General features: G+C 33.0%; 1 long non-coding RNA gene across 1 annotated transcript in view; it reads left to right on the top strand.

The window, feature by feature from the left end:
* The window catches only part of LOC124090047 (uncharacterized), a 58,959-nt gene extending 46,092 nt beyond the window's left edge, over positions 1 to 12,867 (top strand). Inside the window, exons 2-3 of the long non-coding RNA XR_006850932.2 lie at positions 10,364 to 10,483; positions 11,677 to 12,867. This is a non-coding gene — a long non-coding RNA (uncharacterized LOC124090047). The remainder of the gene's footprint in view (positions 1 to 10,363; positions 10,484 to 11,676) is intronic.
* The last annotated feature ends 250 nt before the right edge of the window (positions 12,868 to 13,117 follow it).

Genomic DNA, 13,117 nt, shown 5'->3' with positions numbered 1-13,117 from the left:
TTCATGGTCTTATCATATTTTTAATTTTTATTTTTTAATTCTTTTTAGTTATGATACAATGCCAGAACACACTTTGACATAATCACAAAAAACATGGAACACAACCCACTCTGATACAATCCCTAGCACTTCCTCCTTGCCCCCTCCTCCCCTCCCCCCATTCTAAGGATTTCTCTTCAATTCATTTAGAGTTTACTTTATTTTTATAATTAGTGTCCTGAGGATACACCCAATGCCAAGACTATGTGCCACATCCATGCATGCAAATACGAAAATTTGGTCAGATCCATTCCACTTTTCAGATATGATTTTAAAAGATAACATTTGAAGCAACCTATAAAATGGGTACATAGGAAATGAGGCTACAATAAGGGAGACTAGTTATGAGCTCTTGCCCAAGTAAGAGAGAATAAAGGTTTAGAGCAGGGCAGTGGAAGTGGGGATGGTGATGAGATGGTGCACTTAGGAGAATGAGATAATAGGAGGGTTACAGGGCAGGAATGGATAGAATCTAACTGTGTTAGATAATGAGTGGTAGGGATGAAAGAAAGGAAGCCACCTAGGATGACTGTCAAATTTTTGGCTTTGTGAAGTAAGTGAAGGCAATGAGTAGCCAGTATCTTTGCTTGCTTGACAGGGGAGACAGAAAGGATAAATCTAGTTTTGAAAAAACCTAGTTTGAGGAATTCAATAAATATTCAGATAAATATGAGAACTAGGAAGGTGGTATATAAATATGCCTAACAGGCATATTATGACTATATGAACTATATGACTAAACATAGAAATTTGTTAATCATAGTTTAGATGAAATTTTTAACTACTACAGAGAAGGATATGGTGGTTAGTTTTATGTGTCAACTCAGAAGGTCTTTATGTATATGATTGACATTTAAATCAGTGAACCTTGAATAAAATATGTGGTTAAACCTCATCCAATCAGTTGAAGGCCTGAATAGATAAAAAGACCAGCCTCCCAAAGTGAAAGTTAAATCCCCAGTTGCCTGCCTTCAAGTTTTACCTGTATCATTGGCTCCCCTGGATTTCCAGCTTGACAGCGTTTCCACTAGACTTTCCATCGTTTGGAACTGTATCAACTCTCCTGGGTCTCAAGCCTGAAAACCCACACTGCAAATTTTAGACTTGCCCGGCTCCATAATCATATGAGCCAATTCCTAATATCTATCTATCTATCTATCTATCTATCTATCTATCTTTCTATCTATCATCTATCTATCTACCTATCATCTATCATCTCTATAACTTATCAGTTGTGTTTCTCTAGAACATCCTGATTAATACAGAAGTATAAAGTGAAAAACAGAAGAGGGCTAAGAGTAACACCTAAGTAAGGCTTCTTTTTGAATTGACAAATAATTCTGGAGTTTATGTGGAAATGTAAGAGAGTCACAATAACCAGAACAATCTTTAAAAACAACAAAGTTGTATTCCAATTTTAAAATTTACTAAAAATACATAGTAATCAAGACAGTGTAGTAGTGGCACTAATATAGAAGTATAGATCAATGGAACTAATAGAGAGTTCAGAATTAAACCTAAGCCAGATGCAGTGGCACACACCTTTGTAATCCCAGTGGTTCAGGAGACTCAGGCAGGAAGATCACCAAGTTCAAAGCCAGCCTCAGCAAATTAGCAAGGCCCTGAGCAATTTAGCAAGACTGTGTCTCAAAAATAAAAATTGAAAATGGGCTGGAGATGTTGTTCAGTGGTTAAGCACCCCTGGGTTTAATCCCAATACCCTCCTCAATTAAACCTGAACAATCATGCTCAATTGATTTTAGATAGCATAATAGGACAAAAAATTCTTTTTAACAAATGGTATTGAAACAATAATATACTCATATGTAAAGGAATGAAGTCGAACCTCACACAATGCAAGAAAAATAATTCAAAAGGAGTCACACCTAAATTTAAGAGGTAAAACCATAAATCTCTTATAAGAGAACTTAAAAGTGAATTCTTGAGATCTTAGATATGATACCATAAGTAGAAGCAACAAAAGAAAAACGGATGGATATGGCTTTGTCAAAATTATATATTTTGTGCATGATAAGACAATAGAAAGAAAAAGACAAACAACAATGTGGGATATACTATTGCAAGTAATATATCTAATGAAATTGCTTCCAGAATTTATAGAAAATATTTACAATCCAGCAATAAAAAGACAAATGTCTTCATCCATTTGTGGGGCAATAACAAAATACCAGAAACTAAGCAGCTCTAAATATTAGAAATTTATTGACTGGAAAGAACAAGAACAAATTTTAGACTTGCCAGACCTGGTGTCTGTTTGAAGATCTGCTTTCTGGTTCATAGATTATACCTTCTAAGCTGTGTCCTCTTATGGTAGAGATAGCTAGCTAGCTCTTTAGAGTTTCTTTATAAGGGCTAATAACATTCATGAGGGCTCTACCCTTGACCTCATTACCTCTCAAAGGCCCCATCTCTTAATATCATCACTTTGGAGGGTAGGATTTCAACACATGAATCTTTGGGGGTACACAAGCATTCAAATCATAGCAACAAACAAATCAATTTTAAAATGGGTAGATGATCCAAATGAACATTTTTCCATAGAAGAAATACAAGTGGTCAATAAATAAGAAAAAATACTTAATATAATTTATCATTAGGAAAATGCAAATCAAAACTATAATGACATACCAGTTTACACATATTAGGATGTCTGTAGTAAAAAAAAGCCAGGCAATAATAATTGTTGAAGAGAAGTGGAAAATGTAGAATGCTCACACATTGCAGGTAAACTGCTTTTGCTGGTTTAGCTTCTTTGAAAAACAGTCTGACAATTCTTCAAAAAGTTAAAAATAAAATTACCATTTGACCATCAATTCTACACACAGGTATATACTCAAAAAGAAATTAAAACATACATCTATGCAAAATTTGTACATGAATGTTCATAACAGTGCTATTAATAGAAACCAAAGGCTGTAAACAACTCAATGACTACTAAGTGATGAATAGATAAATAAAATGTGATAATATGTTCATGTATCCATACAATGGAATTTTATTTGGCCATGAAAAGGAAGGGAGTACTGATATTTCTTTCATTTCTAATTTTAATAATTTGTGGACAGGGGTTTATATCAGTGGTAGAGAAATTGCCTAGAATGTGTGAACCTATGCTTTATTTCTAGCACTGCAAAATAATAATAATAATAACAATAATAATAATAATAATTTGAATACTTCTAGTGCTCTTTCATCAGCCTACATAAAGGTCTGTCATTTTTGCTCAAAGAACCATTCATCTTTTGGTTTTGCTGATTCTCCCTGTTGTTTTTCTATTCTCTATTTCATTAGTTTCTGCCCTTTTCTCCTCTTTCCCCAGTTTTTAAGGTGGCGGTTTAGGTTATTTTGCAATCTTTCTAAAAGTACAAGTGCTTACAGCTATAAATTCCTCTACAAGCACTACATCCAATAAGTGATGGCAGGTTGTGTCATAATTTTTATTCTTCTGAAAGTAGTTTTCTATTTTTTTCTTGTGATTTCTTTTTTGACCTATTTGTTGACTATGTTGTTTAATTTTGCATATTTGTGAATTTTCCAAATTCTCTCCATATTTTTACTTCAAGTTTTATTGCATTAAGTTTAGAAAGCAGATTTTACATTATTTCAACACTTTTAAATCTGTTGAGGCTTATCCTGTAGCCAATATGGACTGCCCTGGATTATTTTTCATGTGTACCTCAGAAGACTACATATTTGGCTATTGTTAAGTGGAGAGTTCTGTAAGTATCTGTAGGTGATGGGCTGTGTTTTAAATGCTGCAGAATCCCACTTTTCTTACCAAGATATAGATTGGCTTGAAAAATCATGTGGGGAGTACCATGAATTAAAACAAGAGTCTCTTAACCACTGAGTTACCCCTTTAAAAAAAAAATTAAAATCTTGAGACAGGGTCTTGCTAAGTTGCTTAGAGCCTTGCTAAGTCACTGAGGGTGGCTTTTATCTTGTGATTCTCTTGCCTCAGCCTCCTGAGCCTCTAGTATGCACTACCATACCTGGCTTGAACAAATGATTTCTATTTGATGTATGGCCTTAGAACACTTCTAGAGACTTAAATGGTTGATTTATGTATATTTTACCAGTTATGCTTACTTTGTTGGGGAGAGGTTCCTAGAAGCTCTGCATACTGCCATTCTGTAAGTGCTTCCCCAAAACTATTTTAGAACAAGGATTTTGATCTGTTTTTCTCACTGCTGTATCTCAGTCTATTCAAACTAGGATGGGCTGATTAGATTACAGCTCCCACAATCTAGTCATTTTGCCATAAACATTCCTAAATTAACACAGGAGCTTTGAGGAGCCACCTCCTATTCAAACCAAAAAGACACATGTAGATTTTTCATTATTCTGTTATTTTATTATTCATTATTACATTGTGCTAGACACTGTGGCAAGGAAGTACATGAGAACGATAAGACCTTTGCTTCCAAAAAATGTAGAATAATGTGAAAATTAACAGGTATATGGATCATTTTAATTCAGAGGAGATGGAGCATGTGTAATAAGTATATATACTGTAGAAGAAAGAACAAACTCAGGCTCACATCCAGATGAGCAATTGAGCTTCCTACAGGAAGATTACTTCCTAGAAGTAGTAACATTTGAGTTAAAGTGTGAATGATTCATCATATGGTCACTATTATTACTGCATCCTCAAACAAAGGGGATCAGGACTCTGTTCTCCAGTGTCCCACTCCAGAGGAAAATAAAATGAGATTTGGGCAAGGACAGAATAGAAACTTCAAGGCTGCCAGGAGTAGGTAGAAATCTGCTCCTGGTACCACCAAGGATCTATTACTTAGGCCAGGACTAGATAACATTAACATTGATCTTATTCCACTGAATGGACTTCTAAGGGTCTGTTATCCCCCATGGCCACTGCTCTATATTCTCTCTGTCTCTTTAGCTTGATCCTCTGGTTGATCATGTGTATCAGGAGCTGTGATGGATGATGGATAGATGGGATTCTCCCCTGGCTAAAACATGTGGAAAACACACACACACACACACACACACAGAGAGAGAGAGAGAGAGAGAGAGAGAGAGAGAGAGAGAGAGAGAGCGCAGTCCCTGAGCTCTATAAGGGATGAGTCATCACCACAGGCTGAAGTGGAATGGGAATGAAAGTGATTACAAATCTAATGGCCAAAGAATTAGTTTTAACTGCCTGCATCTGTTTTGTCTTGGCTCTGGAAATCATATTTGTATAGAACTATGGAAAGATGCATCAGGACATGAGAAAACTTAATTAGGTTTTGGATGAAAAATCCTAACCAGAAGATATAGGACCATCTTAGACAAATGCAGATTGTGACCCAATTCTCAAAACATGAACTGTAGCAAAGAGAGTTGAAAGGGGATAAGTTTTTAAAACTTGTGAAGGAGTCTTTAAACTCAGCCATAATTCAGGGTTAACTTATGAGAAATTTCCATTTAAGTGGCTCAAGTTTGGAGCCAATTATGCATTGTATGGTCTTCTCCTTCCCCTCTTTGCTCATATACAAATATATTCATGCATATTCTTTCTCTCCCTCTCTTTCTCTTTCTCTCTTTATATATACATATATATATATATATATATACACACACACACACACACACACACACACACACACACACACACACACACACACATATGCCTTTAGAAATAAGAATGCCATAATTTAAGTTAAAAGAAAATTCAATGGACATAGACAAAAGTAATGGACTGGAAGACATAAATGAAGAAATCACCTAGGATATAGCACAGACAGCATAGAGATGGAAAATTGAGAGAGAAAGAAAACAGAATGAGAAGCTCTAATATGCATCTAATTAGACTTCCAGAAAAAGAGAATAGAGATATTTTTAAATTAATTGATGAAAGGCACATACCTTTGGATTCCAAATCCCTAGTGGATCCTAAGAAAAGTTATTTACTCTTGAACTATCATAGTGAAACAGTACAACCCCAGAGAAAAAAATAAAATTCTGAAAAAGGGCTCAAAGAGATTACCTATTCAGCAATAGTAGTTAGACTGATAGTTGACTTCTCATTACAATGAAAATGAGAAAAATAAATGAATTTGTATTGCCAATGTGCTAGGAAAGAACAATTGTCAATTTCAAATTCTATACTCTGTGTTATGGTTTGGATCTTAAATGTTTCCCTAATGGCTCATGTACTGAAGGATTGATCACCAGCTGATGGTGCTATTGAGAGGTGGTGGAGCCTTTTGGAGGCTGGGTTTAGTGAAAGGAAGTTAAGTCACTGGGAACATGCCCTGAAGGGGATACTGGGACCCCAACATTTTTCTCTCTCTTTACTTCCCCACCACCATGAGGTGAGCAACTTTTTTCTATCACATACTCTTCATCATGATGCTCTGCCTCACCAAAGGACCAAAACCAACTGATACAAGCAAAAATGGACTGAAACTTTTGAAACTACAAGCCAAAATAAATTCTTCCTCTTTATGTGTTAATTCTCTAAGGTGTTTTGTCACTGTGATGGAAAGCTGACTAATATACCCTATAAAACTATCTATTAAGAATGAAGACTAAGGAGTCAGATATGGTGGTGCACACCCATAATCCCAGCAGTTTGGGAGGCAGAGGCAGGAGGATCACAAATTCAAAGCCAGCCTCAGCAATTTAGCAAGGTTGTAAGCTACCTAGCAAGACCCTATTTCAAAATTTAAAAAATAAAAATAAAAAGGACTGAGGATGTGGCTCAGTGGTTAAATGTCCTTGGGTTCAATCCCTGGTATAATAATAATAATAATGACAGGATGTAGCTCAGTGGTAGAGCACTTGCTTATCATGCATGAGGTCCTGGGTTCAATTCTCATTTTACTGCAATTTTTTTCAAATGATAGAAAAATAAAGACATTTTCAATCAAATCAAAACAATACAAAAGCGGAGATGGTTTCCATCAAGAGTTCTTTGCTAAAGGAAATTCTATAGAATGTATTAAAGGCACAAAGTGATCCCAGTTGGAAAGCCTGAGATGAAAAAAGAAAGGATGGGTAAAATTAAAAGGTTAATGTGCATGCAGAGCTTTAAATATTTGGGAGGTGAAATCTTCACCATATTGCCAAATTATAGAGTTAAAAAAGAACTAAAATACTAGGGATAGGATCATGCTAGGAGGCGGTAAATGGACATAAAATTTTCTGAGGTCCCTAGAGGATTATACAGAATATGGATTAATTTTCTTTGTTAACCATACATCTTAAATTTTCTAGAGTAATTGCTAAAAGTACAAAAACAGAACTCCTAACTTCCAAAGTGGGAAGGGGAAAAAGGTAAAAAAGAAAAAAAGAGAATAGAAAAAGAAGATACTGGAGAAATTACAAAATAAGATGGTAGAAATAAATCCAAGTGTATTAGTAATAATAGCAAAGGTAAATCTACTAAATTATCCAGTTAAAAGACTGTTCAGAATGGATAAAATAGGAAGTCCATCTATATTTAACTACAAAGGATATATTTAAAATAGAACAATACTGTGACCAGCAGTATTAATACAAGTGGAGATAAATGTAGTGGGCAAATAGTAACTAAAAAAAAAAAAAAGAGCTGCAGAGTTATGTTAGCAGCAAACCAAACATATCAGGCAAAACATTACTAAAAAAATGCCACTACATAATTATAAAACATTTAATTTATTTTGAAGTTATAAAAATTCTCAATATATATGTACTTAATAGTGCAGCTTAAAATATTCATATTAGAAAAGAAAGAAGTGTGAAAATCAAGATGGTATGCATATAAGTAATAAAACCAGGAGAAGACCAATGGAATAAGAAAAATGATAAGGATAACAATAGTCACAGATGAAAAGGAAAGCAAATATACAATAGAGAGTATCAACAGACATAAAATTTCATGTGTTAAAAATATTAATGAATTCTTGTTAAGATTGAGTAAAGGAAATATAAAACAGCAATATTAGGATTAAGAAAAGTCTCACACCTATAAACTTTTCAGTGATTATAAGGATACCAAAGAGGGTACTACAAAACAAAATGAATATTTGCCTAGAATAATATAACTTCCCCAAAATGATTCAATAAAATTAAAACTTTGAATAATTCTTTCATAACTAAAAAATTGATCTCACAATGAAAATTTTTTCTTAACCTTTAAATCATCTCTGATGTCTTTTTATCTGAGTAAATTATGATTTCAATCTTATAGATACTCTTCTAGAATACAGGAAGAAAGGGAATAATTCCCAAGTATTGTAATGAGTTTAGCATCAGATTCATACAGAAACCAAACAAGAGCTAGATGACAAAGGAAAATTAGAGGTCATTCTCACTTTTGAATATGAATGCAAAATCATAAACAAAACATTAGTGAACAAAATACAGAAATATATGGAAAAGTAAATGATCAAATTAGGTTTATCCCAGGAATGAAGAATAGTTTTACACTGGGAAATGTAGTAGTATATTTCACAACATATTAAATCAGGGGAATATAGTATATGCTTACTCTACTAAATGCAAATATAACATTCAATATACTTTTATTATGATAAAAAATTTAACAGAAAATTTATCTTTTTCTAGGCTGGAGTAATATATTTTGCAAACATAACATATAAAATTATAGCAATGCCATGACATCAGCAGGGTAGCAGATTAGTAAATCCAAGGTCATCATTATTTCAGAAATATGTAAATAAAAATGTACAGACAAAATTACTTTGTGAGAACTGCCCAAACCATCTAAGTGAGCAAAATATCCACAATAAGCACAATACTAAGAGAGTAATACAGCAGAGGGAAGAAAAGTGTGTTACTTTTATCAAACACGCCCTTCCCTCCTCCATAATATAGCATTGTACAATTAGAAAAAAAATCTGTCAACTGTGTTTTGAGGATGAACTCAAAACATACAAAATAAATTATATTGAATAAAAAGACTGCTTTCCCTATAAGATCAGGAATAAGAAAATGATGACTGCTCTCGATATTTCTATTTAACATTGTACTGGAAGTTCAAGTGAGTTCAACAAGACAAGAAATATTAACAAAAGGCATACAGTTTAGAAAGGAAGTAGTGAAGTTTATTTATTCATAAGCAACATGATTATTTAATGTGGAAAAATCTGATGAAATCTGCAAAATATATCCTGGAAATAAATAAGTGATATTAATAATACTGCAGAAGACAAATTCAGTATAAAATGATCTTATATGATACCCAAATCTGATATCAAAAATGTAAAATTCAAAAAGTGCCACTTTCAATAGCACCAAAAATATGGAAATACTTAGGAATAAATCTGACAAAAGATGTTCAAGATTCAAACATCAATAAATGATAACTATAAAATGTATCTTACAGTACTTAAAGAAGACCTAAAGAAACTGAGAGGTATATATTATTCATGGATTGGAAAACTGTTAAGATTCTGATGTTATAATTATCCCTAAATTGATATATAGATTCATTGCAATTTCAATTAAAAACTCAGCAGGCTTTTTCAGAAATGGATAAAATGATATAAATCCCACTTGGCATCAGGATAGCCAAAGTAATCTTGACAAAAAGACATACGGTTGCTTCCTGATTTCTGAAATTACTATACAAGTAATCAGGCTGGGTGTGTTGGCACGTTTGTAATCCCAGCTCCTCAGGAGGCTGAGGCAAGAGGGTGGTGAGTTCAAAGCCAGCGCCAGCAAAAGCAAGGTGCTAAGCAACCCTGTCTCTAAATAAAATACAAAATTGGGCTAGGGATGTGGCTCAGTGGTTGAGTGCCCCTGAGTGCCTGGTATTCACCGCCCCCCCCCCCAAAAAAAAACAGTAATCAGTAAAGACATGTGGTCCTGGCATAATGATAGATATATAATGATAGATATATAAAAAAAATTAAATGGATTAAAAATTCAAAAATAAACACACACAATAAATGGAAAACTGAGTTTGGGGGCAATTGAGTGGTGAAATGACTGTTTTTTCAATATGTGATGTTAAAACAATTGGTTATTAATATGCAAAGAAAGGAGTTTGGTCCATATCTTACACCAAATAAAAAAATGGCTCATGCACTTAAATGTAAAACCACCAACTATAAACTTTTAGGAGAAAATCCTTGTTCCTTGATATTATAAATTGAATTGTGGCCCCCAATGCAACCTCCAATTTATATATTGAAGTCCAACCTGAGTGGGACTATATTAAGGAGTTACTCAAGGCTAAATGAGGTCATAATGGTGTGGTTCTATTCCAATGACTGTCCTTATAAGAATGAGGCACCAGATATGTCTCTCTTACATATCTTAATAATAGATGGTTTCTTTTTTTTCACAGAGTAAAGTCCTTAAGAAGACACAGTGAAAAAAAAAGAAGCATCTATTTTCAAGCCAGTAAGGGAGATCTCACCAGGAATCAACCATGCTCATACCTTGATCTTGGACTTTTAGCCTCCAGGTTGAGAAAATAAATATTTAATTTTCCCAGTTTGTGGTATAGTGTTATGGTAGTCTAAGCTGACATTGAGTAGGCAATTCTTAGATATGCCACCAAAGTTTGACCCATAAAAACATGCACCATATTATCCAGCTACCCCCCTTCTTTGTATGTATCCAAAGGAAATGAAATAAACATACCAAAGATATACATATATGTCCATGTCTATTTGTGGCGCTATAAACAGAAGACAGGATATGGAATCATCCCAGATGCCCATCAACATATGAAGAAAATGTGATATCATACATATATTATACACACACAGAAACACACAGAGATAAACACAATGTAATAATATTCAGGCATGAAAAGATGAAATCTTTTCATTTGCAGCAAAATGGAGAGAAAACATAGTGCATGATATTAAATGACATAAACAAGACGAATACAAGTACAGTATGTTGTCTCTCATGTATGAGTAATGATAACTAGAGTTGGGCAGGATACGTTGTTGGGGATGATGGATAAAGCAAGGTTGGATTTGATTAGTGTATGTTGTATGCTTATGTAGAAATATCACTGAATGTGCCATTAACATGTTAATCAAAAGAAAAATAAAAAAAGCTAAATCAAATAAATTAAAAACATAATTTGGACTTCATCAAAATTAAAACCTGTTTTCAAAAGAGTGTTGGAAACAACAATAAATGCTGGTGAATATGTGGGGGAAAAGGAACTCCTATACACTGTCGATAAAAATGTAAATTAACACAGCCACTATGGAAATCATTATGGATGTTCCTCAAAAAATTAAACATTGAAATACCATATGTTTCAACCATACCATTCCTTGGTATTTATCCAAAAGAAGTTAAGCCAGTATACTTTAGAGATACATGCATACCCATGTTTACCGCAGCACAATTCACAATAGCCAATATATGTATTCAGCCTACGTGTCTATCAACAGATGAATGGATAAATAAAATTAAAGCAATATAGATTGCAAATAAGCACAAGAAAATATATTTAACATTATTAGTAATTAGTGAAATGCAAATTAAAACCACATGTGATACCATTATTAGTGGAGATATGGAAGAAATGATGGGTGGAATGTAAAACAATGCAACTACTTTGAAAAACAATTTGGTATTTTCTTAAAAAGTTAAACATGTATTTACAATATGACCTTCTCTTTCCACTCATAGATATATACTGAAGAGAAAGAAAATGAAACACCAGTATAAGCCTTTACATGAATGTTCATTTATCATAAGCCCAATTTGGAAATAGCATGAATTTCTATTAACAGATGAATGAATAAGCAATGGAATACTACTCAACAATATAGAGGAATGAATCACCAGCACAATCAAAAAAGGATGAATATTAAAAATAATTTTGCTGAATGAAAAATATAAACAATGTGGACTGTATAATTGAATTATATGAACTTCTTGAGATTTAAACTTATCTATACTAACAAAAAGCACCTAGTGGTTGCCCCAGGATGGGTGGGAGAAATTATGAAGGACACAAAGAAACATTTGGGAGTGATGAATATGTTTATTATCTTGATTAAGATGATGGTTTTGTGGCTGTACACATGTGTCAAAAGTTATGCAATGTCACATTTTACACATGTGCAATTTATTGAATATATTATATCTTAATAAAGCCATTAAAATGGTATGTGTTAAACAAAAAATGAAGTAATATGTAATAAAAACATAAAACAAAATGTGAAGATAATATTTAAAGCATTTCATATTGGGGGAGGAGTTTCAAGATATAATTTACATTTAAATTTGTTATATAATTACAAGAGTAAATATTAAAGGTGAAAAGCAGCATATTTAACTCTCAAATCAAAATAAAGAAAAATAGAATTTAAGAAATCCATCTTAAGAAAAATAGGAAAGAAGGAAAAAACAGAAAAATATTGATATCCAAAAATCTCAAAATATAAGGAAAAAATTAGTTTGAATATATACGCAATGAAGTTACTATAACTTAATGGGTTAAATGACAGTTACTATAACTAAATGGCTTATTGGAATAAAAGTGACGAAAACAAAAGCTAGGTCCTTGCAGTTTACAAGAAATGTTTAAGACATAAATATGCCAAAAAAATGAAAGCAAAGAATGGAAAATAATATACTAGGCAAATAATAACAAAAACAAAGTTGATGTGGCAATGTTAATACCAGACACCATTGATTAGGGGAAAACTCATTGATAAGTATTTTTAATGTTTTAAATATAATTCTTTTTATTAGCACATTGTATTTATACATAATACTGGAGTTCATTTTGACATTCATGGAATATAATTTGCTCCATTTCAGTTCCCAATACTTCCCTTTCCCTCTCTTCCTCCCTCCCTCTATTCCCTTTCCTCTAATCTACTGTCTTCCTCCTATTTTTTGGTAGTTTTTTAAAATTAATGCCTTATAGATTTTTTTCTACTTCTATGCAAAATGTCATTGTTATTTTATGGGTATTGCATTGAGTCTGTAGATTACCTCTGGTAGTATTGCCATTTTAACAATATTGATTCTCCAAATCCATGAACATAGGAATTCTTTCCATCTTCTAGTGTCTACTCAAATTTCTTTCTTCAGTGTTCCATAATTTTAAATGTAGAAT

Source organism: Marmota monax, unplaced genomic scaffold, assembly GCF_021218885.2.
Source record: "Marmota monax isolate L192 unplaced genomic scaffold, Marmota_monax_Labrador192_F-V1.1 WCK01_AAM20220418_F8-fsc00134, whole genome shotgun sequence".
NCBI lineage: Eukaryota > Metazoa > Chordata > Mammalia > Rodentia > Sciuridae > Marmota > Marmota monax.
This window is presented reverse-complemented; position numbering and strand designations above follow the sequence as displayed.